The 24022-nt window shown below is 49.8% G+C and overlaps 1 protein-coding gene across 1 annotated transcript in view; it reads right to left on the minus strand.

Moving 5' to 3' along the window:
• The window catches only part of PLXNA4 (plexin A4), a 471239-nt gene extending 448067 nt beyond the window's left edge, over positions 1–23172 (minus strand). The window contains exon 1 of the mRNA XM_043872047.1: positions 22721–23172. The gene's annotated coding sequence lies outside the window, so the exon portion shown is untranslated. The remainder of the gene's footprint in view (positions 1–22720) is intronic.
• Positions 23173–24022: the final 850 nt, after the last annotated feature.

Below are 24022 nucleotides of genomic sequence, written 5' to 3' on the forward strand. Positions count from 1 at the left end.
TGCATATACAATCTCAAGCGGTAGGCACACTGAAGTCTAGTGTTAGAAACAGGTGTGACTACTTATAAGCCAATAAAGGTGAAGTGCTTTAATTCAGCACAGAGTAGCAAGAATCATAACTAACAGTAGGTATCTGAGGAGGAGGCAATAATTTTCAGCAATATTATGAGCATTTAATATGTGCCAAGCAGTGTGCATTATGCCACTTGATTGTCCTAGTAATTCTGTGATGTATTATTTTACCTTTGTAATGATAAGAAACCTGAACATCAGAGAGGATGGGATACATGCCCAGCGTCACACAGCCAAGGAGCCAGGGTTTGATCACATCTGTAACTTACTTTAAAACACTTCAGTGTAGACAGTGTGGTATAATGTATGCAAGTTACTTTTAATCTATACCCAAGGACAGTTAGTCAACATCTGAAGTACTGACATCAAAAATGCACACACACTCCAGGGTTGCTGAGTTGGCTTTTGAAAGACTCACATCAGAGTCCACCCTGAGTCTTTCAACTTCACTATCTTGATCAGCACCACCGGGTTTGTTAAAAAGCATAAGAGACGTTGGAAATAATTTTTCAGTGGGAAATTAAGTGGTGTCAAAGATAGACAATTGGACTGAAATACTGTCTGGGCTCCTCTGCTCTATGGCACAAGAAACTAGAGTTTGTGGCTTAGGGGCCCCATTAGATCTATGTTTCATCTTTCAAATGATTCTGTCCTCTGATCCCACTAGAAGATGAGCTGAAACATATAAGCAAAATATTGTTGCCTCTGCCTCAAGTAAACCTCCCTTCAAATAAACCTCACAGAGTCATTTTAGAGACTGAATGTGTCCTCTCAAAACTCATATGTTGAAATCCTAACCCCCAGTGTGATAGTATTAGGAGATGGGGCATTTACAATGCAATTAGGTCATAAGGGTGGAGCCCTCCTGAATAGGATTAGTGTCCTTATAAGAAGAGAACAAGTGTCCCCCTGCCCCCATGTGTGTGTGTGTGTAGACACATCATATATGCATCATATATATACACACATCAGTGTGTGTGTGTATATATATATGTATATATATATATACACATCATACAAGGAGAAGGCAGTCACCTGTAAACCAGAAAGAGAATCTTCATCAAGAACTGAACCATGCTGGTGCCCTAATCTTGGACTTCCAGTCTCCAGAACTATGAAAAAATGTCTGCAGCTCCAGCCACCCTTTCTATGGTATGCTGGTATAGCAGCCTAAACTGACCAGTCACTAAGTCAGTGCTCCACAAACTTTCTCACTTCCTGACACACGAAGAAAATGATAACATTTGTGCTACTCTCTGGAGCTAGAGACAGCTGGCCTGGGGGCTCTGCCATCTGTATGCCCCATATGTCCACAGCGGGGCTGAGGGGACTTGCTATCCCTAGTGCACTAGCTGGGATCAAGAAGACAGGGTCATCCCTGAACTTTCAGGACAGGAGTGCGACTGCTTTTCTGTCTCCTTACTAACAAAGATGGATGTGTGTGGTGGAATCCAGTCTGATACTTGCTTTGTTGGAAGGTTGTGGAGGAGAAGACCTACAGCTCTCATTCATCCATAATCACTAGAAACTGAGCCCCCAGATAATCTATTCATTGGGAATGAATGACCAGTTGGCATAAGCCAGATTGCAATGCCAGGTCTGTGTGCCTCCAAAGTCTTTGCTGGGTCCTTGTGGTTCCACTGCTTCTTGAGTCCAAAGAAACTTGTGTGTGCTAAGTTGCTTCAGTCATGTCTGATTCTTTGCAACCCTATGGTCCACCAGGTCTGTCTGTTCATGGGATTCTCCAGGCAAGAATACTGGAGTGGGTTGCCATTTCCTTCTCCAGGGTATCTTCCCAACTCAAGGATTGAACCCTGGTCTCCTGTGTCTCCTGCACTGGCAGGTAGGTTCTTTACCACTAGCACTACCTGGAAAGCCCCCAAAGAATTTTAATCAATTGTTATTTGTCAAACATATAAGGGAAGCTCTCCAGGAAATGCCATGCCGAAGGGTTCTGTCTTTGCTGCTCTGCAGTTTCACAATTTATCAGTAATATGAATGAAGACAATTCTCAGAATTGTAGAAGCCAAACTCTAGGATTTGTGAAGGTCAAATGAGAGGCAATGGGAGAAATTATGTGGTCTCTATTGGTGATAATGACACATAATTCAAAACTATCTTAGCAGGCCGGAACAGATCCGAACTTGATTCCAAGATGAAACTGAATGTGATAAACATAAGTTCAGGGCTTCCCTGGAGGCTCAACACTAAAGAATCCGCCTGCAATACAGGAGGTGCAGGTTCAATCTCTGGGTTGGAAAGATCCTCTGGATCTTGAAGGAAGTGGCAACTCGAGTTGCCAAAAGAATACTCGAGTATTCTTGCCTGGGAAATCCCATGGACAGAGGAGCCTGGTGGGCTGCAGTCCATGGGGTTGCAAAGAGTCAGACATGACTTGGTGACTAAACTAAACAACAACAACAAAAACTAAGTTCAAAATTTAGGTTTAAAAAACACATGAGTAAATAAGGTACCAGGCGGCAGAAGTTAACATAAAATATATATCAACTGAGTGTGGGAGGCGTTTAGAAACCCCCCAGTTCTGGACCAGCTGTGGGATGGGGCTGCCCCTAGAGTGTATGGGAACCTGTGCCCAGCACCTCTGACACAGGGGAATTCTAACACTGGGATCTGGTGTCCCACCTCTCACAGATTCCCACCTTCTCCACACATCTGTCCCCAAGTCAGATGTGGAGTCAGACCTATTCTTTCATGGCAGCAATGAGCTCTCAGTCCATGTGGGAAGGTCATTAGAAGAGAAAGAACCATCATGTGTCACCAAGACGGGGTTGTTCACAGCCCCCACAAAGATGCATAGCCCAGACGTGTAGCTCAGAGAAAAGAGTGGAAGGAGAGTTGATACAAGATGAGAATTTAAGATTTTCTTCACAGAAAATGGAAGGAATGGGGTGGGCAGAGGAAGGAGATACATATAAGCAAGCCAGTAACTACCGAGGGGCAATCATCTGTGCCCCTAAATAAAAATCTCTTTATTTCCTTGAATTTCACTTTGATATTATCTGTTTTATTTTTGCACTTTTATGAAACCTGAGAATCTTCCAGCCAAAGACTACAGGAAGGCAGACTAGTTTAATGGGGTTTTCATTTTGGGAAGGAAAGTGACTGGATCTTTCCAAGTCTTCCTATGTCCTCCCAAGCATTACAGTAAGTCTGTGGTCAAGACTACAACTCAGGAGATGCTCCATTCACAATCACTGAGCAACTACGATTAGACAGAAGATTACACACCAGCACGCAGACATCATGGCGTGCTGATTTCCCTGTGAAACTACCTCCCACTTCCTGTGGGTTCAAAGTTGCTTCATTATATATGATGCCCTCTACCATCTGCCCATTGCAGTACCCCTCTTTTTTAGCTCAGGAAACCAAGAAGAAAACCAAACTACCCTATTATTGGAGCCAAATGAATTGCAGATGCATGTAAGACAGTACAATTACCGTACAATTGCACTCATTTCACATACCAGCAAGATTATGCTCAAAATCCTTCAAGCTAGGCTTCAGCTGTACATGAACCAAGAACTTCCACATGTATAAGCTGGATTTAGAAAAGGCAGAAGAACCAGAGATCAAACTTCCAACAAACCCTGGATCATAGAAAAAAGCATGATAATTCAAAGAAAACATCTGCTTCACTGACTATGCTAAAGCCTTTGACTGTGTGGATCACAGCAAACTGTGGAATATTCTTAAAAAGATGGGAATACCAAACCACCTTATCTGCCTCCTGAGAAATCTGTATGCAGGAAAACAAGGAACAGAACCAGACATGGAACAATGGACTGGTTCAAAATTGGGAAAGGAGTACATTAAGGATGTATACTGTCATCCTGCTTATTTAACTTATACACAGAGTACACCATGTGAAATGCTGGGCTGGATGAACCACAAGCTGGAATCAAGATTGCAGGGAGAAATATCAATAACCTCAGATATGGATTATATAAAGGATTATATCACTTTAATGGCAGAAAGTGAAAAGGAACTAAAGAGCCTCTTGATGAAGGTGAAAGAGGAGAGTGAAAAAGCTGGCTTAAAACTCAATATTCAAAAAACTAAGATCATGGCATCCTGTCCCATCACTTCATGGCAAATAGATGGGGAAAATGTAGAAACACTGGCAGACTTTATTTTCCTGGGCTCCAATATCAATGTAGATGGTAACTGAAGTCACGAAATTAAAAGATGCTTGCTCCTTGGAAGAACAGCTATGACAAACCTAGACAGTGTATTAAAAAGCAGAGATCATTTTGCCGACAAAGGTCTGTATAGTCAAAGCTTTGGCTTTTCCAGTAGTCACATATGGATGTGGAGAGTTGGACCATAAAGAAGGCTGAGCACAAAGAATTGATGCTTTTGAATTGTGGTGCTAGAGAAGACTCTTGAGAGTCCCTTGGACAGCAGGGAGATCAAACTATTCAATCCTAAAGGAAATCAACCCTGAATATTCATTCACTGAAAGGACTGAAGCTGAAGCTCCAATACTTTGTCCACTTGATGTGAAGAGCTGACTGGCTGGAAAAGACCCTGATGCTGGGAAAAATTGAGGGCAAGAGAAGAAGGAGGCGACAGAGAATGAGATGGTTGGATGGCATCACTGACTCAATGGACATGAGTTTGAGCAAATTCTGGGAGATAGTGATGGACAGAGAAGCCTGCCGAGCTGCAGTTCATGGCGTCACAGAGAGTCAGACACAACTTAACAATTGAACAAGAAATAAGACAATTGTCTGCTTTCAAGAAGCTTGTAGCTAAAGGGAGATATGAGATGTAAATGTTAAAAATACAAGTCAGCAAATCATATATGACAAACAAATTCTTGGCAGCTTGAATTTGCCGAGAGATTCTAGCTATACGACTGCTATCTTGACACAGAAGTTCCTGGGTATGGCTCATGTCTGGAATGTGGACAAGGTTACATGCAAAATTTTTTAGCTAGGAAAAACTTGCCCAGGCCTGAAGAATTTTTTTTAAATTTGCAAATATAAATGCCATTCTTTCAAAACAATATGTGCTGGGGAAATGTTGCTTGATATTTCCAGGAGTCACTTTTCTCTCTTTGGCCACATGATGTTCCTCAAGCTTTACACTCAAGCTCTCTGGAACACTTCAAACACAGGAATCTTCAGATTAAAGCAAGAGAATTTCTATTGCATCTTCAATACTAGATGCCAGGAAAATACCATTTTACCCTATAAGGGCAGCTGCATACAGCAGAAGCTAACATAACACTGTAAAGCAACTATTGCCCAATAAAAATTTTTAAAAATAATTAAATAAAATGTGCAATCCATTTATTTTTTAGTACTTGCCAAGAAGCACTGGCTCTTACTAGTATCAAGTCCTTACAAAAAAAAAAAAAAAAGGAATGAGGAGGACATCTCTGGCAATCCAGTAGTTAAGAATCTGCCTGCCAATGCAGGGGGCATAAGTTCAATCCCTGGACCTGGAAGACCACACATATTGCAGAGCAACTAAGTCTGTTTGGACCACAACTGCTGAGTCCATATGCGCTAGAGCCTGTGCTCCACAACAAAAGAAGCCATCCCAGTGAGAAGCCCACACATCACAACTAGAGAAAGCCCATGAGCAGCAACAAAGACCCACACAGCCAAAAAGAAATTTGGTACATTCCTTCATTTCAGTCGTATCTGACTCTTTGGGACCCCATGGGAGCCCACCAGGCTCCTCTGTCCATGGAATTCTCCAGGCAAGAATACTGGAATGGGTTGCCACACCCTTCTCCAGGGGATCTTCCTGACCCAGGGATTGAACCCAGGTCTCCTGCATTGCAGGCAGATTCTTTATCATCTGAGCCACCAAATTTTTTAATTAAAAAAAAAAAGAGGAGTAAGGAGGGTAAAATGAGCAAAAGCGACCTCATGAAATCAGGCCTGGGTTTAGCAAAGTGTACTTCCCCTCACCTCCCCCAGCACCCAGCCCAGGGTCCAGCCTCTGCTCAGTTCAATACTGAGCAGAGAGTCAACAGCTCAGGTACCTGTACCTTTCCTGGATCTTCCCATCTACCCGCTTTAAGGGCATCAGCTAAGCACAGGTTCAGTGCGAAGTCTCTACAATGACATGTAAGGGGGCAGCGAGGTAGAAAAGCAGGAGCAGTGGGGATCATCTGCCTCTGTCCCAGACTCAGAGGCAGCCTCAGAGAGCATGTGGCCCAGCGATCCAGAGCCCCTGCCTCCCAGCACTCAGAGCCAGGCAGAGGGGACGCCACCAGCAAGGCCTTGGGCACTGTCAACCAGTCTATTTTGATCCTCACCACACATCACTGTGGTTAAATTACTTCCCCTCTTACAACTCCGGGCCCTGCCCTCTGCCCTCAAACAGGGAAACGAGTTGCCATCAGATAAAGTGGGAAAAGCTACTGAGTTCCCTGAGACCAGCAGCACGCCTACATAAATATATTACGTACTGAGTGGAGCTGAGAAGGGCTGGTACAGAGGCGTGGGGTGGGAAGAACACAAACCCTGTCATTTCTGCGGGGCTCTGAGGAGGTAAGAGCTCAGCAACACCTATCCTGCCCCTCTTCCCTCTTCACACGGGAGACCGCAGCACAGGCCATTCTGATTAGCTGCTCTGACACTCAGGGGCGACCCAGAATAGCCCCACTGTTTCCCTCGAAGTTGCATGGCGGCTTTGCAGCTCCAGACCCTCTTTGGAGCTGAAAGCCCAGAATCCCTCATTCAGGAAGGCTGGTGTGAATGGCATCTGCGCCAGCCAGACCGCTCAACTCATCGGAGGACCCCCAGCTTCATGGGAGCCTGGTGACCCTTCCACAGCAGCACACATCAGGGCTGGGGGTTGAAAGGGTCTGGGCGGACTTGAAGCAGGTATTTTTCTCTCTACACAGTGCTCAAACCAAACATCCTGCTTCCTAAAGTTTCCATAGTATAAGCACAGAGTGCCTAAAAGTTTTGCCAGCAGCCACATCTCTGTCTCCTGGGCTTAACAGGGACCACTAAATGACAAAGCGTCCTTGCAGAATGCAGAGCACTGGATGCAAAAATAACTCATTTTATCCCCACATACTGTAAAGAGGGGGAAAGGACCACTACTTGAGTAGCTCTTAGGTATTAGGCTGCTGGTGTTTTAATTCAAATATTTCCACCATAAATGTGTGAAACAAAGGTGTGACTACAGGGAGGGGAACCTCCCACCCCCTGGAGAGGGACCATCCCACCCAACGTCTCATCATGAGAATCACACAAGTTTCTCTTGAAGGCTCTTTGCACCAAGCAAAACCTCACTAGTGGACAGATCCTACCTGCAAGCCTAGACTGTGCGAACCTGTTCCTGCACACAGGACACAAAATTAGACAAACAGCACTTCTAAAGGGCGAGGTCAAGATTTTAATCCCCATCCCTCAGCTCAGGGTGGGGCTCATTTCACCAGACCACACTGTTTTATTTTCTTGGGCTCCAGAATCACTGTGGATAGTGACTGAGCCATGAAATTAAAAGACATTTGCTCCTTGGAAGAATAGCTATGACAAACCTAGACAGCATATTAAAAAGCAGAGACATCACTTTGCCAACAAAGGTTCGTCTAGTCAAAGCAATGGTCTTTCCAGTAGTCATGTATGGATGTTAGACTTGAACCATAAAGAAGGCTGAGCATTGAAGAATTGATGCTTACAAACTGTAGTGCTGGAGAAGACTCCTGAGAGTCCCTTGGACTGCAAGGAGTTACAACCAGTCAATCCTAAAGGAAACCAACCCTGAATATTCACTGGAAGGACTGACGCTGAAGCTCCAATACTTTGGCCACCTAATGCAAAGAGCTGACTCATTGGAAAAGACTCTGCTGCTGGGAAAGATTGAGGGCAAGAAGAGAAGGGGGCGACAGAGGATGAGATGATTGGATGGCATCAATGACTCAATGGACATGAGATTGAAAAAACTTGTGAAAATTGTGAAGGACAGAGAATTCACGTGTGTGCAGTTCACGGGATCACAAGGAGTCAGACATGACTGAGGAACTGAACAGCAACAACAACCCTGTTTTGAGTGTATCCACATCCTTGGAAGAAAAGCTATAACCAACCTTGACAGCATATTAAAAAGCAGAGACATTACTTTGCTGACAAAGGTCTGTCTAGTCAACATTACAGTTTTTCCAGTAGTCATGTATGGATGTGAGAGTTGGGACTATAAAGAAGGCTGAGAGCTGAAGAATTGATGCTTTTGAACTGTGGTGTTGGAGAAGACTCTTGAGAGTCCCTTGGACTGCAAGGAGATCCAACCAGTCCATCCTAAAGGAAATCAGTCCTGAATATTCGTTGGAAGGACTGATGCTGAAGCTGAAGCTCAAATACTTTGGCCACCTGATACGAAGAACTGACTCATTGGGAAAGACCCTGATGCTGGGAAAGATTGAAGGCAGGAGGAGAAGGGGACAACAGAGGATGAGATGATCAGATGGCATTACAGACTCAATATGAGTTTGAACAAGCTCCGGGAGTTGGTGATAAGAGAAACCTGGTATGTTGCAGTCCATGAGGTCACAGAGTCAGACATGACTGAGCAACTGAATTGAACTGAACATTGAAAATTGGATGAACACACCAAGAAGAGGAACAAGCTAATGCCTGGAACAAAGGCCTGTGATTCTGCTCTGGCAAATTCTACTTCTGCCTTTATTCTGATCCTGCTCTGTAATCAGCTGCATATGACTCAACCTTCCAGGACCATGCTGTTTCCATTGGAAAATAGTAGAAATTTCCTAAGGCAAGGTGAATGCCTGGATGTTTTCAGAATAATCTCAAGCAACATGTTCAAGATAGTATGTTTAATTCAAAACATGAACCACTTGAAAAATGTAAAAATCTATATGTGGGTTTTCTTGCTTCTTTACCAAGCTTCTGCCAGATCCCAAAATGAGCTCCTAAGTCTACAAATGGGATCAGTGGTAAATAGCATAGTAAGCAAGGAGATGATACTGCCAGCAACACAGAGGCCATACAGCCACTAGCCACCTGGTCACCTCTACCTGCAAATCTATGTGCACCTCAATTCACCACATCCAGAAAAGACCACATCCTGTCCCTCAACCACGTCTCAATTTAGAAATCTGTAGCTCAGTGAAGCAGGGCCACCTTTCACCAGCTGCCCAAGCTGGACGCCTGCAAGACGTCCCCAACTCCCCTTCCCCTCCCTCCCTCCCACCACCCTCATCACCATATTCACCATCCGTCAACTCTAACGCCCACAGACCTGTCAAATCTGTCCCTTTCTCTCCTTGGCCACCACCTCTGGGTAGCCCTCTTGCATATCTTCTGGATTACCATAGTAGCATCTGATTCTTTCCCCACACGGTCCCACGGGGATCTTTCTAGAATGCAAAGCTGGTCTTGTTGCTTCTCTCATTTGGAAATCCCCAAGGCCTCACCACTGCTTGCTGGATGAGACCCGGATCTGGACACTTATCCTTGTCCTGGCCCGGCCTCCAACAGTGTTTGTATCTGGTCCACTTCCCAACCTGTGCTGTGGGTGCTCAGCTCCCCATGCCTTTCTATGTTGCTTGTTCCCTCGGGGCACCTCTTCCCCATGTGTTCACGAGCCCAGTCCTGCTCTCCCTTCAAAATACCTTTCAAAGCTCTGCTTGATGCTCCCCTCCTCCAGAAGACTTTCACCATGCCCTGCTTCATATCTAGATGGGCGCCCCTTCTTACATCTTCACAGAAGGTCCTCTGCATGCACAGAGCCTGTGTCTCACCATCCTGTGTTTAATGATCTAGAAATGTGTGCACTGTGGCCACACCAAGCTGTGTGCGGGCTCTCCCATGCAGGAACTGAGCCTTTCATCTCTTTCCAGCCAAACTCCTGCATCATGCCTAGCACATCGTAGGCACTCAGGAAATACTAATTGATGGGTTGATCAATTCATTGGTTAAACAGTCCTTAGCTCAAATCTACCTACAGTATGTAAATATATACATATGGACCCAAGTAGGAATGGCAGATAGGGAAGGAAATCAAAGACCTTTTGGCTATCTCTGTGGTCCCTGACTGGGCTTCCCAGGTGGCACGAGTGGTAAAGAACCTGCTTGCCAATACAGGGGATATAAAGGACGTGAGTTCGATCCCTGGGTCAGGAATATCCCCTGGAGGAGAGCATGGCAACCCACTCCAGTATTCTTGCCTGTAAAATCCCACAGACAGAGGAGTCTTGTGGGCTACAGTCCATGAGGTTGAAAATGAGTTGAACACGACTGAAGTGACAGCATGCGCACAAGTACATAGTCCCTGATTAACATACTACTGCCAGGATCGGGCCCCCCACCCCCAGCCTCATGCCCAAGCCTCTGGACTACCGCGCTAACCATTGTCCCCCAGGTTTTCTGCTATCCCACGGGCATTCTCCTCTCTGACCCTCTGTGAGCTGTTTTTATCACTAATCACTCTTCATCAGATCAGCAAACACACAGGAGCTGGTAAAGGTGTGATGATGAGAAGCCTAATCTGAGACACTCTTCCCTCTTACTTGATTTTCTCTAACACTGGATATAAACAGAACCTTTTTTCTGACGCTCACCTGGTCCTTTACTGTGCATGGCAATGTTCAACCTCACGTCCGGGGCTTCAGGTCGGAAACAGCAAGGGCTTATTTTGGCTTGAAAGAAAGAGAAATCGAGGCCGAGCCCAGAGAGGGAACTCGCTGAAAGCGATTCAGCAACCCTAGGATTAGAAGCCGGGGCTCCCAATTCCCTGGCCAGCACGTAATACTTCTTCAATTGCTCTGAAAATGAAAACCTCAGGATTATTTTGCAGAAGGGGGAGAAAAAAATAAACCTCAAGAAGCTGTAGCCATATTTCCAACAAGCTCCATTCAGAGGGCATCATAACTTACATAAATGATTTCCTATTACACTGCAATTGTCACTGCAATGTAACTGTGCTGCAGCCTCCTTGAAGTGTTCTCTTTGTTGTTTTTCTGTACGGATCCCCCAGAAAAAAAGAATCAAATACGGTCCAAGCAGGAAAACAAACCACACAGCACTCACGGACCCAGGTCCCCCTTCCACATGACTCCTCCTGAGAAGGACCAAAGAGAAGGCTCTGCGTGGTCCCCCTTGGGCCTGAGCGCTCTCCCACCCACCTGTTTCCAGAGCCCCACAGAGTCCCAGCGAACAGGACTCCTATTCTAAAAAAAGTGAAAGTCAACAGTTTATGAAGAAGAAATGAAGTGGCAATTTCCCAGAATGCCTGGGAATCAATACAAGCTGCGGTCGGGGTTTTCCTTTCAAAGGGTGACTGCCACACTCCTCCAGAGTCAAGAGTGACAGAGCTCCAGCGCTTGACTTACAACGCCTTCATCATGGCAAGATATTTTTAATTTAAAACTCACCGCACTTGGGTTCGAACTCAGCTGGGACTTGATTTACTGCTAATTCATCTCCCCGATTCCTATAATTCTAAACTCGGTCGCCAAACAGTTTAATGCTGCTAGCTTCACCAGTGCTCTGCTTTATGAATGGGCGCCAGGGGAATTTTGTTAGTAAGTGTGTGTTAGCAACTGTTATTCACGTTGAAAAGGAGCACGGTGCTTGGGCAAAGCGTGATGAGGCCCTGTAATTGGGCACATAGTTCATCAGTCAGTGTCTGCAGGTGAGCCAAAGCCAAGGACCATGGGGGCGATACCCCACCCCTACCCTGACCCATGCACGTGCACACACACACACACACACATCATTACCTAGGTAAGACAAATACTAGCCAGTGAAAGTCTTCCCGTGGGAAATGCCTAGCTTTGCTCTCTGGGTCACTACCCAATGGTAGAAACCATGGATTTACAGTCTAATTAGAAACCTTCAGCCTCTCCGGGATAGCAAAGTTTCTTCCCTGAGAGAAAATGTGTTTCAACCATCCAAAATTTAGGGAGCTGTATCTTAATAACTCACGCCTTTTTTGTTAATTCTGAACATTTATCTTTGCCAGTTACATTGAAGTCTCTTATTCAATAAGTGTAGCTGAAAAAAATACATTGAGAAGGTGAATGTCATTACTCACATATCTTGCAGACATCCATCTTGATCTATTACGCGCAACTGAAAAGTGCTACTTGTTGGAAACGCTGCCACAAACCTGTCAGAACTGCAGTCACACTCCTAAAACGGTCCCTTTAGAAAACATACAGCTGAAGGCACAGGGTCTCCAATGTCTCATAGCAATTCACAGCCATTTCTGAGATTCCCAAAAGCAACTGACAAGGATAAGCAGAAGCCAGCACCTCACCAGTCCTTGTTTTAAGAGCACAGTAAATTTGTTCTGATTTTTCTCCTCCAAACCAAACTCAAACCTGAAAGCTTCCAGATGAAGGCCAGTATCTCTCAAAATGCTTTCTGGGGAACACTCATTCCAAGAAATGTCAACAGGTTTAAATACATCCACACAAAGGGATCCCTCCATTCAAAAAAATGATTGGCTAAGAATAGGGCCTCCCTAGCGGCTCAGATGATAAAGCATTTGACTGTAGTGCAGGAGAACAGGGTTTGATCCCTGGGTTGGGAAGATCTCTTGGAGAAGGGAATGGCTACCCTCTCCAGTATTCTTGCCTGGAGAATTCCATGGACATGGGAGCCTGGCGAGCTACAGTCCATGGGGTCGCAGAGTCGGACATGACTGAACTAACACTTTCACTTCTTCACTTCAAGAATAACTAACCAGGATTCTCTATAGCCAAACTCCTTTGCCTTTAATGTGCATCTTGACACTCCAAGAGGAGGACACAGCATAAAGTGTTTCCAAGACTTACTTGGCCACGAATGCATTTTCCATGGTGCGGGAGTGTGGGGGGAGCTTGTCTTTGGAATGCTCTGGTAAATGCAGTTTGGTCATCTCTCTCAATCTACTGGCATCTAAACCCACAGCAAGTTTTACATGGAGAGCAAGAATTCAATTCTGTGTGCATCAGTGTGACAAGACCATGGTACCTGCCAGCCTCCAAACCACCATCACCCAGAACACTCTAGGGTGACTGATGGGTTCAGCCTGTGCTAGGCTTTGTTCATCTTAATCTTGTGAAACAGCCACCAGCCTTGATGTGGTTCCAGCCAGCCCCTGCCAGGGAGCAGGCACCCGCCAGAGCAGCTGGTTCTCACCTCCCTAGTTTTCTCCTTTATAGACTGTTTCTCTGCTCTCCTCCTCCACTCATTCATTCTTTCTACTCAGCAAATATTTACTGACTGCTTCCAGTAAGACAGGCCCTAAGCTGGGTACTGAGTATTCAAGAGACGTAACAAACAAGCCCTGTCATCTAAAGGCACAAAGAAATCAGTAATTTCAATGCTATTTTCATCATTGCTATGGCCAGTGGTGGCTTCTTTAGCACCATCAAAAAGTATGAATTTAAGTTCCCGATTACACAAGAGACTGCTTCAAGGAAGGGCTGGTTCTGACCCTCTGGGAGCCGGAAACCTTAGGGAGCCATGCTAACACAGATGTTGTCTCAAAGTCAGCGGAGTTCTTTGCATCAATCAGTGGTTAAGGGCAAGTGCATTTAGGGGAAGAAGACAGGGGTCGGTTATCTAATGGCAACGAGAGTGGGGATGGGGGTCACAAGCACCGTGTGACCATCAAACTTTTGCTCCACCAAACCCTAGAGGAGCTAGGCTCAGTGGTACAGAATCTGCCTGCAAATGCAGGAGATGCTGGAAATGTGAGTTCGATCCCTAGGTCAGGAAGATCCCCTGGAGGAGGATATGGCAACCCACTCCAGTATCCTGGCCTGGAGAATTACATGGACAGAGGAGCCTGGCGGGCTACAGTCCATGGGGACCCAAAAAGTTAGTCTGACTAAGCAGGAATCAAAGAACAAGGGTTGTTAAAAAGAGGGGTGGGAGGGGACTGACTCCAGGCAATGACCTATGGGAAATATTTTATGCAGAAATGTCCCCTGTTGCTTTGTCTGCCGATGTTTACAATATTTTGTAAATACTGGGAGGAGGCAAAGGTCATTTGTATCTGCCTCCAGCTTCCCAGCGGCTATGCCCCTCTACACCCACCAAGAGAAGCGTCTGAGCTAGCTGCACACCAGCACGCGGAAGGCATGCCTTTGGTCAATAAGCCCTAGAGGTCAGGAAAGCCTCTTGAAACCTGGCTGGATCACATTCTTCATGTGGTTCCTCAGGGGTTAAAACTGGGTAAACCACACTGTGCTTGGCTATTTCGGCCAGAGTCATGATTCTAGTGGCTGAATGATGCCTTATTGGAGCAGCTGCGGTGGTTCACTGACTATTCTGAGGAATCACTGCTTCCTTACAGGGAACCCATTATCACAGACCCCAGAGCAAGGCAATGGCACCCCACTCCAGTACCCTTGCCTGGAAAATCCCATGGATGGAGGAGCCTGGTAGGCTGCAGTCCATAGGGTCGCTAAGAGTCGGACACGACTGAGCAACTTTACTTTCATTTTTCACTTTCATGCATTGGAGAGGGAAATGGCAACCCACTCCAGTATTCTTGCCTGGAGAATCCCAGGGATGGGGGAGCCTGGTGGGCTGCCATCTATGGGGTCGCACAGAGTTGGACACGACTGAAGCGACTTAGCAGCAGCAGCAGAGTATGTATCTGCTCAGATCACTGAGCCCCACGTAACATCCCACCCCGTTCCCAGTTCCGAACTTCAACCCCTGGCCATGCTTGCTCCCTGCCAGAGCAGCCCCATAGACACCTTGCCGCATTCATTCCTCTGCTCCTAAAGTTCCTGCTCCTTTTCTTCCTTCGGAGGTGAAGGTCAGGGTCCTGTAGCTATAACACCTGCAGACCCACTGTGGGGGAGCCACGGATGCCCAGTCCCTGGGCCTGACCACACAGGCTCCAGAATGACCTGCCATCATGACCCCAAGGGGCAGGGGAGTTCCCACCTCGTGGGGTAAACAGTGCCCAGGAGTTGCAGCAGGAAGGACCCAGCAAGCAGATGGATGCTGGCCGTGCCTGTCCTCCAGGCTCTTCTGAAACCGTGTTCCCATCAGGCTTCTCTCCTTACATCCTGAGAGCCTGAGCTGCCAGTTGTTTACTGGGGGCACAGTGGTTGGCTTGGTAATACATCATTCTTTTGTACACTCTTTCCCTCCCTCTCCTCTCTTCTGGCTCAGTCTTGCTGCCCTGGGATTCTACCGCTCAATGAAGAGTCGCCACATCAGCTTTTGCCTCTGGCTCTGCCTTCCAGAGAATCCAGGCCAAGACTGGGGGTGAGGAGAAACATAAGGGTATCGGGCCCTGGGTTCTACATTGCTTGCAACAGAACAACCCATCTAGCGTCTGTTCTGTGCATTAGAATTCCTTTGCGTTTGTAGAGAATTCCACTGCATAATGTGGCTCTAGTGGTAAAGAACCCACTTGTTAATACAAGAGACATAAAAGACACGGGTTCAACCCCTGGATTGGGAAGATCCCCTGGAGGAGGGCATAGCAGCCCACTCCAGCATTCTTGCCTCGAGAATCCCATGGACAGAGGAGCCTGGAACGTACAGTCCATAGGGTAGCAAAGAGTCGGACATGACTGAAGGGACTTAGCTTGCATGCACGCAACTGCATAAACATTTTTAAAATCACTGATTTAGACCAACTCTCTAATTTTATAAACAGTAATACTGAAACATAAGGTGATTTTTTCCCAAGACCCCTTTGCTAGTAAGTGACAGAGCTGAGATCATCTACATCTGTCTCCAGCCATGTCCGACTCTGTGTAACTCTATGGACTGTAGCACGGCAGGCTCCTCTGTCCATGGGATTCTCCAGGCAATAATGGTCGAGTGGGTTGCCATGCCGTTCTCCGGGGGATCTTCCTGACCCAGGTACTGAACCCAGGTCTCTTAAGTCTCCTGCATTGGCAGGCAGGTTCTTTACCACGAGAGCCACCTGGGAAGCCCTCTTCAAAACCTAGCTTTCCCCCAAAACACCAGTGCTGTTAAACCAGGGGGACACAACAGCATCATCCAGGAACCTGAGAAAATACACACCTCCTGGATCTCACTACTGTCTTGAGAACTTCTCAGCTGCCTTGGAAGGACAAGGGCCAAACATTGAGTCTGGACTTGAACTGTCCACCCACCTGGCAAAATTCTGCTTGAAACCCTAGTGTCTACATAATCAGCAGAACCTAATACTTATCATGATGATTCAACTGAAACTTTTTTTATAGATTCCACTCCTCCTTTCACAGACAGGAGTAGACGAATGAAAGTGCTTGTCAAGTCTGGCATCTCTTGGGGGATTCCCAGGGCCACAACACATTGTATCTACTTCCTGTGGTTTTCCCAATGCATGTTCACCGTGTTTAAAGGCTCTGAGAAATCCTGCAACAAAGAACCCCTTTTCCCTTTGCTTTTAACACTCAGGATTTCTCAAACTTCTTTGGCCATGGAAACTTTGTGTATGTGTAACACCTATTCACAGAGTACGCAATGTGAAATTCTGCTCTATTTTAGGTATCACCTTCAGGAAGCAGGACTGAGATGAGGAGGAAGGAAATCCACTTTAATCGTCTCTGCAAAGTCAGCCGGCATTCCACGCAGGCTGGTTCAATCCCACTTTCTGGGGGGCTGACTGCCGCCCTGCCAGACCCTCCTCTTGTTGTCTATTCCCTCCACGAAAGGAGAAGCAAACACCCATCTCTACTTCCTGTCCTTCCTCTTGAGCTCTGGGCCAAAGCCAAGGAATGGCTTGCTCCCCCTCTGGTTCCCGGCCCCACACTACCCAGAGGGAAATTCAGTTGGGCTCGTAGCAGATAAGTTCAAGGAGGCTGTCAAACGCGAACCCAAACTTGAGCAGAGACCAGGAGAGCCTCTGACCAGCTCTGGTTTTCCTTTCCTGTGATTTCAGTGACCTCGTCCTCTGCTGCTCCTCTCCTCGCGCTTCCTAATGAAAATCCTCGTCCCTGGAAGACCTCGGGAATTGATTCAACGAGACTGTGTTCAGCACATCGACTGCGGAGACGATATCCTCTTAGCTAGTGATCTGTTTTGTGTTGGAGTGACAAAACATTCCAAAATCCAATTTGCTGTTGCGAATCCTGGTTCATGGAGAAGGCACCGTGAAGAGGGCGGCGGGTAGCCAAGCTGAGCCGGCAAAGAGGATGCTGGAGGTCTCACACACACCTGTTGGCATGAGTCTGAGCAGGCCAACGGTGGCAGCCACTCCTGCTGCGGCCTGGAGGGGAGGTGATGAAATCCAACGACACCCTTCTAGCTGCCTCAAGTTTAGCAGAAGCTTCACTCACTTCAGCGTGGAGGAGAAGCCAAATAAATAACACACGGAATGAAAGTTTGTCTCTCGGAGAGACAAAAAAACAAACTAACCACCAGCAGATCACCTGTGGATGTTCCCTACAGTATTCAGGCCAGAGAGACCAAGTCAGGTAGCTTAGGCCCAACTTCCAGGTGGGACAGCACCCACCTGGATGAATGGGCTCCATCAGGGCCTTGCTGCCCACATTTCTCAGAATCAGGATGTTATTCCTGGCCAAGCGCTACACTTACCATAAGTCTGCACAATGACCTTCTCCACCCACAGGCCATTTGCACCAATTTCCAACGAATCTCTGCTCCAACAACATACGGTCCAGGCCCCCAGCACATTATGACATCCACAAGCAAAGATTCCTTTCCTGCCTCTGGCTTCCAAAATCTGGAACCCTAGGACGGCTAATCAATGAATGAGCTGGCAAAGTGATGAGCACCTACTGTGTGCATACTTCCCAAAGAATGAAAAGACCATGCGCTGTATAGCAGACTGGGGCCATGGGCATTCATTCCATCTTAGTTCCTAGACCACCAAAATGAGAATAAATAATCCCCACTTTACTGGGTGATTTGAAGGATTAAATGAGAGTGTGAAGCAGCCTCTGGGAGAACTAGACTCCTACCAGTGTAAGACTCAGAGCCTCACAGAGTCAAAAGCAGAGATCAGAACTGCACTCATTCACTCCTCCTTAGGTTTTTCCCAGGATGAAATGGGAGCTGCCAGATGAGGCAAGAGTCACCCTCAGGAACTGAGCACTCTGCCAGAACGATCCTCGAAATTTCACAACCAACGGCAGTCAAGGATAAGGCCCAACCCCATTTGGTGATAGGGGAAGTGGAGGTTCAAAGAATGAACAGATTTGCCTGGGATCACAGAGGTGGTCCAAGGGAGAAACCAGATATTCTATACCTCACCCCAGCACATTCCCCGCAAACCTCCCCCTGGCTTGCTAAGGATGCAAACAGCACGGTGACAAGGGGCCAGGTCAGTCTGCCTAGGGTTGAGACCTGACTCCACCCCCTACTAGCTGTGTGATCCTGGACAAAGTCCTTACCCTTCCCCCAACACTGCCCCCACCTCAGTTTTCTGGTGGAAGAAATGGGGATGGTAACAGTGACTGTCCCTCCGGGCTGTTACAAGGAAGACATGGGCCAACCTGTGCAAACCCTTAAACGATGCCTCTACCAAGTAAGTGCTCAGGAAATACTAGCCACCATTATCATCACTAATTATTATTATTTTTCATTCTGTTATTTTCACAAGGACAAATACATCCTCACAGCCTCTTCCCTGGGGAGGTTGATGTCACATGATTATAAGCACAGAGATGCGGGGGTTCATGCAGACCTGGCCTGGGACTCAGGAAGCTTTTCTTCCAAGCTGCTTGGTACCAAGCAGGGTAGCAGGCTCCTCTTTCGGAAACAAGGTCCCTGCTCTGGGAATTAGGACCCCCTGCCTCCCTCCACTTTAAAGATCCCTCGCTACCAAGAGCCCCCTTCAGCCTCCCTGCTGACTTCACCTTTCTGCCACAACTGGAAGGCTAGCTGTGACCTGGGCAGTGAGGAGGGAGGAAGGAAAAACCGGTCAGCCCGGACCAAGAGAGGGGATCAGGTCGGGGTGCAGGGTGGAGAGCAGTGGGGTGCATACCTACTAAAAATGTAGCCTCCGCACGGCTCCTCTCGCCCAAGCCTTGCTCCACAGAACCTATAGGGCAATTACCCTAATCACGTGCATCTCCGCAACAGCCGTTTGATTTATTAGTGCGCCGTCTTTTTAAAATGCCGCTCTTAAATATAAATAACACTTAATCATCCAGCTGTCGTTAAATTCATGTTATATTGATTTCTTGGAGTGCCACAAATTTGAGGGCGAATGGGCTAGCGGATGTGTGCACAAAACCGCGAGGTGGATTGGCAAGGGGAGGGCGGGGATGGGAGGAAATGGGGGGGAGGGAGAGGGGGTGTCAAGGGAGGGACCTGAGCCCTGCTCCACTGCCCGAGGGTCCCAACCGGCTTCACATCGGGCAGCGCTGGGCACAGATGAAGAGGAGAAAAGAGCCTAGAAAGAGTAGCACGTGTGTTGCATCCCAGACCGTCCCAGCCTGGATCTCGGGTGGGTTTTCTGCAGGGCAGACACCCTATCACAGCCCCTCGCTGAAACCACCCCAACAGGTCTTGAAGTGGCATTGTCTGTGGATTGGCTTCTCCGGGTGAGGATGGGGAGAAAAACGACTGAAAAATGCCCCCTAGCTGGCTAGGAGGAGAGAGATGGGCGGCGATTTCTTTTGCATCAAAGCTTGGGGATAACTAGGAGCTAAGAGCGAGTGATTTCCCCGCCCCCTGAGCGCTCTCTCCACTTCAGGACCGCTGCCGCGCTAGAAAGACACCCCCCCCCCGGCCCCCTCCCTTAATTCCCAGCAGCCTTCGTCGCGATTAGAAGGATTGGGAGGCCAAGTGTAGGCAGACTCTGCGGCGCAGACTTCCCTGTCTGCGGGGAACAGCGGCCGCGGGGAGGGAGAGGTGCAGAGACGCAGAAAGGAAACAAGTTGGCGGCCTCGGATTCCTCCGGAAACGTTTGCCCGAGCGTCGGTGGGCATCCAGAACGATGGGTTGGGAAGACAGAAGCAAGCCCAGCAGTAGCTGGATCCGGCGAGAAGGAAGGGCTCGCGGGCAAGCCACGCCGCGCGCCCACAGCAGAGGCGCCCGGAGCACAGCCCCGCAGCAGCGAGGGTCTGCAGAGAAGCTAGTTTGACTCCCTTCCGAGCAATGAGGAAGGCCCCCCCCAGAGAACTTAACTGGAAGGCTACCAGTAGACTGGTGGAGAGGGACAACGAACATGACATGCTCCAGGGCTGGGCCAGAGAGCCAGGGAAAAAATGAGATGTACAGCCAGCTTTACACAGATGTTAATTAATGCCTACTTTGTCCTAGAAACCAAATTGGTACCTAACACTAAGTTCCGAAAGTGTGGGGATTTTTTGAACCCACGTAAAAAAAAAAAATGTTTAGCTTGTCACCAGCGTAGTGACCGCTGGCTTGGCGTGAATATGATGGATCCTGAGGCTGCAAATAATCAAGAAAGGATAGTGGTTGGGGAAGGAAGCAGAGAAAGGTGTAGAGATTTCCCCTGGAAGGCACACAGACCTTGCCGGAAGCTTGGACCCCACCTTTCTGCCCTTTCAAGGTGCCCTGAGGGAATGTTTACCTGGGAGCCACCCACAGTCACTGGTGCTCCCTATTTCTGTAGAAAACCATGTGCTGCTCCACGCATACATGGGACCTCCCTGTCCACGCACCCACAGGGCATGCGTGTGAAACGTTAAGGCTCTTCCATAACCACAAAGATATAGATAGAGGTGGGTCCCGTTGTCAACCTTTGTTATGTCGTTGGAAGAGCTGACCACATATAGCAAGGCTCTTTGAGAAGGCGCGCGTATATCTAGGTGCGTGTACACACACCCACCATTCTTAAAAAGAGAATAGTGTCTCTTTTCCCGACTGGGTTCTCCCCATTGTGAGAGCTTTGCTTTATTCCATCTACCCTTTTCAATCAATCAAAGGGCAGCTCACACAGCACACAGCGGGGAATACAATCTCCCTCCGGGGGATGTCTGGTTCTCTCCTTCCCAGCCTAACCGGAGACCTTTGCAGGAGCTGAAAAAAGTTTGAAAATAGCAGAGAGATGGGGGTAGGAAGAGAGCCCTTTAGTTCAGCATCCCTCTTCAGTATTTACAGAATCAGCCCAATCCTGTGCCCAGCACTGAGGCCCACTTGTTCGAAAGAATGTTGCCTCCTTCCCCCTAATGTTCTGGAAAACTCCCAACATATTTTTCCCACTGGTGGGTTTGCAGGACACGCTGAACACATGATCTTGTATAGAGAGTACAAGCTGATTCCATTTCTTGCCAAGTTGCCCAACAAGCTTGCCAAAAGGGACAGCTCTAGAAACACAGAACCTCGCTAAATCTATACTCAGCTCCAAACTGCTGTTGTAAAGGATCTCACATTCTGCTCCCTACAACCGAGCCCTGAACGGGTTGGTCTTTGATCCCCAAATGGGAACTGTGGGGGGAAAAAAATCTTTGGGAACCCTATCACTTCCCACCTCCTCCAGGAAAAGTTTGAAAATGGGCAGCCTGTGACACTCCAGCCAGGGAGACAAAAAAAAAAAAAGACAAGTTTAAGGGAGGCAGAGCCTTGAACCACAGGCTTCTGGAGAGCCTGTGGTTCCACATGTCAGGAGCAGCCTGGCTCTGGGAGACGCTGCCAGACCCAAGAATGCCTGGCCTCTTCGTAGGGTGAGAACCGCTGAGGTGGTCATGAAGGTGTTGCGGGGCGGGGGGGGGGGGGGGGGGGGGGACCCTCCTCCCTTCCTGCAGTGCGCCGTCCTCCATCTCCCTTCTAGTTCTATTTCTCAGACACACAGCTCGAAAGGCATGTGGCAGGTGTTAGGCGCAGGCAGGGGCAAGCATCCCCATGTTTCCCGGGGCACAGTACAGAGGGAAGGCTAGGGAGCCCCAGGCGTGTGTAGGATTACTGTTGCCCTCAGACTGGAGATGCTAGTAGGTAAGACCTTTTATGGAGGATCCGGCCCCATACAGTCTCTCTAGACCAGCCACACACCCAAAGCGAGGCTTAAGACCCTTCCTGCTGAAACCCCGGCGCATTCCCGGGAAAGCGGTGCCTCGCTTCAGCAAGGCGGTTGTGCTGCCTCTTACTGGGGAAACGCAGTGCCTGTTCCGTACGCACCGCCCTACAGAACTGCGGCCCCATCCGCCTCTGTGGCCTCCTCCCGAGCGCCGGGCCACCCCGCTCTCCAAAGATCTGTCTGAATATCTGTCGGTCCGTCCCAGCGTTAAAACCACCAGGTGCGCCAAGGCCACGGAGCAGAGATTACCTGGGGCGGGTCTCCCAAGACCATGACTTCTCTGGGTTTTTGGTTTTTTTTTTTTTTTAATTTATTTTTTTAACCAGCTAGGGACGCCAGTGGCTGGGAACTGGGGGGGGCGGGGGGGGGGGGGCTGGGGGAGGGAATCGCTCCCTCAACCTGGCCGGCCGGGAGGGAGAGGCAAGAAGGCACAGAATCCCACCCAAAAGTCCCGGTTGGCGAAGTCTGAGTCCCAGAGCGTCAGAGGAGAAAGAACACGGGAAATACCTGCTCCGGCCGCGCCGCACCTACGTGGGTGTCCAGGTGGGACGTGGACAGGTACGAATGCGCGGCGTGTGCCTATGTGTGTATGTGTCTGTGTGCGCGCGCGTGTGTGTGTGTGTGTGTGCGTGCGTGCAGGGGGCTGGCTCCGGGGCAGCCCAGGACTCCGGACCGCGCGGGTATCTCCGCCCGCGCTGTACTAGCCCGCCCGGCTCCTTACCTGCAAGCGCCGCTTTGCCTGCTTCAGCGGGAGCGCCGCATTGACACTGCAGATGGTGCTGGGGCCGCTGCCTCTCGCCCTCCTCTGAACGTGTGCGTGTGCGCGCGTGTGGCTGCCTCCTCCAGCCCAGCCCCGAACCAACGCGAATACTCCACCGAGGCGCGGGGAACCCAGGGGGGAGGCCAGGGAAGCGGAGGGCGAAATCAGAGCCTGCGAGACTTGACAGCTCCTCCGGCGGCGTCCAGGGTGGGCGGAATGTCCAACAGAAAGGTCGGGAAATGCGGCTAGCTTCCAAGCACCCCTTTTCCCCGAGATCCCGAGCCCCGAAGCCCAAGCAGCAGCGGTGGCGGCTCTCCGGGGCTGCGGTGGCGACGCGTGGCCGCCCCCCTTCGTCCCCACCCCCGCGGGCTGAATGTCCTTGATGCCAAGCGGGCACGGCGGCGTCACTCCGCACCGCCCATGCTCGCCCGGTCGGGCCGCTGCCCGGGCGCGGCGAGTGCGCCGGGGACCCGCCGGGGAGCGCTGTCCGCGCCTCCGCGCGCCTCCCTGGGCAGCGGCGGCCACCCCTCGGCCACCCGCGGTCGGCCGCGCCGCGGCTGCCCCCGCCCCCGCCGGGGGACTGGCCGGGCCGGGCCGAGGGGCCGGGGCTGGGGGGCCGCGGGAGCCGCCGGCTGCTCCCCGGGGAGGCGCGGGGCGGCGGCAGCGGCCGCCGGCGCTGCGGCGGCGGAGAGCGCGGCCGCGGGCCGAGCCGGGCCTCCCGGGCGCGCCCCCGACCCCCCGGGCGGGCTGCTCGCAAAGTTTGCAGGGGGCAGGGAGCGGGGCCGCCGCTGGCTCGGCCGCCGCCGGAGCTCCCGGGCTGCCTGCTGCCGCCGCGGCTCGCTGCTGCTGTGCATTGAAGCCCGGCCAAGCGCTGCAAAAACTCCAGCTGCCTGGCGCTCTCTGGGTCCTCCTCTCCTCCCTCCCGCCCTCCCCGCTTCCCTGCCTCCCTCCCTCGCGGTGCCCCCGCCCCTCCCCGCCGCCTGCCGCCGCTCCCTCCCTGGCTCGCACTGGCTGGCTCGGAGCTCGGCTGACAGCTAGACCGCCCGAGAGCGGCCGGCAGAGGGGGCAGGGGGCGCCTCCCCGCACCCGGCGCCCGCGCCGCCCGCCTCGCCCGCGCTCCCCGCTCCCACGCTGAAGGAGACCCGCCTGGTGCCCTCGGCCCGCACCGGGCGAACCCGCCGGCGGCGAGGTGGGGCGAAGGGGCGCGTACTTGGTGGCACGGGAGCCGGGCGCGCCCTCAGGATGGGGCACACAGCCGCCTCC

The sequence above is a fragment of the Cervus elaphus genome, chromosome 18, assembly GCF_910594005.1.
Source record: "Cervus elaphus chromosome 18, mCerEla1.1, whole genome shotgun sequence".
NCBI lineage: Eukaryota > Metazoa > Chordata > Mammalia > Artiodactyla > Cervidae > Cervus > Cervus elaphus.